Consider the following 2,223-nt stretch of genomic DNA (forward strand, 5'->3'; position numbering starts at 1 on the left):
AAAGAAAATTCTGACACATGGTACAACATGGATGAACCTTGAGGACATTATGCTAAGTGAAATAAGCCAGTCATAAAAAGATAAACACTTGTAAACCAAAAATAAAATTCTAATCCACTCAACCTGCTGAATGGGCCTGCTGTTGGCCAAGGGGATCCCAAAGGAGTCTAGAAAACTAGTTCAGGCTATGACAGAAAGGAAGGTTGGACATGCCTCTTTATACTGCCCCCCCCCAACATCCCTTTGGGGTTCAGGCACAACTGACCAACATTAACAGTAAAATAGAGGTAAGACTGACAAAACAGACTCTGTAGCAGTAGGATACCAAATTCCAAACTGATTCTGACACCGCACCATCCAACAGACAGCAGGCCCAAAGGAAATCAAAGTATTTTACCCAAAGATACATTTCATTGATATATTTTGAAATGGCCCTGCAAAGCCATCTTTTGTGGGGAGATCCACATTTTGTAGAGAATCTCCTTCCTTTTCTATGTCTTTTCCTGATCCAGCAGACATTTAACGAAGAGTCTGACACCTTTTAAGGTCTGAAAGGAGACATTTACCATTTGTTCACTCTGAAGCCTGCTACTGAAGTGGCTTCACTGCATAACAAGAATCTTGGTGCTGGTCACAGTGGCACAGGCCTGTAATCCTAGCACTTTGGGAGGCCGAGGTGAGTGGATCATGAGGTCTGGAGTTCCAGATCATCCTGGCCAACGTGGTGAAAATACAAAAAAAATCCCAAACAACAAAAAAACACCAAAATACTAAAAATACAAAACAAAAAAAATCAGCTGACATGGTGGTGTGTACCTGTAATCCCAGCTACTGGGGAGGTTGAGGCAAGAGAACTGCTTGAACCCAGGAGGCAGAGGTTGCAGTGAGCTGAGATTGCGCCACTGCACTCCAGCCTGGGGCAGGGCAAGACTCCCTCTTGGGGGTGGGGTGGGGCCGAGAGCTTTGGCTTCCACAACCCCCTCAGCTTAACTCCAGCACTCGTTTCTCCTGACTTCAACCCTTTAGGCAAAGCTTAACTCTTTCAACCAATTGCCAATCAGAAAATCTCTGAATACACCTACGACATGTATGTGCACCTGCTTCAAGACGCCCTAGCTTCCCACAGCCTGAACCAACATACACCTCATGAGTACTGATGTATGTCTTTGCCTGTAACTTCTGTCTCCCTAAAATGTGCAAAACCAACCTGAGACCTGACTACTTAAGGCGCATATTCTCAGGACCTCTTGAGACTGTGTCCTAGGCCATGGTTGCTCGTATTTGGCTCAGAATAAACCTCTTTAAATATTGTAGAGAATTTGGTTTGCTTTGTCAACATATTGCATAATTCTACTTACACGACGTATGTAGAGTCAAACTCAGAAAAGATAGTAAAATAGTGCTTCTCATGGACTGGGGGGAGGGAGAAATAGGGAGTAGTTGTTTAATAGGTGAAGAGTTTTAGTTCTGCAAGATGAAAAGGTGCTGGAGATTGGTTGTGAAATAATGTAACATATTCAACACTACAAAACAGTACACTTAAAAATGGTTAAGATGATAAATTCTATGTTGTATGTATTTTACCACAATTAAAAGAAGAAAATCTCTATTTAAATATTTAGTGCCTGCATCTAATTACAGATTTCCCCAAATCTGGGATACCTGCCTCTTGGACGAGCTGAGTAATGTTAGGACATAGATGCTTGTTCATTATCACCTCCACTGCCAACTCCCTCCCGGGCATGCCTCTATTACGCCCTGCTAAGAATTTCACCCTCCACTATAACAGACCCAAACATCAAGTGGCCTAAAGATTTCTGGGAAATAGAAACAAATAGAAAGGGGGCCCGTCCGCGTATACTTCCTTAAAGACTTTTAAGTTTTAAAATTATTGCTTAACAATAATTTAGTTAAAATATAAAGGTTCATCACAGGAATAACAAACATAAAATTAGAGTGCGACAGGATTCAGGACATGCTTCCTCAGATATGACTGTAGGAGACCAGAATAAGCCACCATAAATCTGTCTCTTTGGCATAAGGATAATTTTGAGCTGGTTATTTTGAGATACACATAGGGCAAAGACACAGGGTACGCTGGGAGCAGTGGCTCACGCCTGTAATCCCAGCACTTTGGGAGCCCAAGATGGGTAGATCACCTGAGGTCAGGAATTTGAGACCAGCCTGGCCAACATGGTAAAATCCTGTCTCTACTAAAAAAAA

The 2,223-nt window shown here is 42.4% G+C and overlaps 1 protein-coding gene across 3 annotated transcripts in view; it reads right to left on the bottom strand.

Annotated features, from left to right (window-relative positions):
• TULP4 (TUB like protein 4) overlaps nt 1–2,223 on the bottom strand; it is a 214,654-nt gene that overhangs the window by 47,946 nt on the left and 164,485 nt on the right. The window lies entirely within an intron of this gene.

This window comes from Cebus imitator, unplaced genomic scaffold, assembly GCF_001604975.1.
Source record: "Cebus imitator isolate Cc_AM_T3 unplaced genomic scaffold, Cebus_imitator-1.0 Scaffold6, whole genome shotgun sequence".
NCBI classification, from domain to species: Eukaryota; Metazoa; Chordata; class Mammalia; order Primates; family Cebidae; genus Cebus; species Cebus imitator.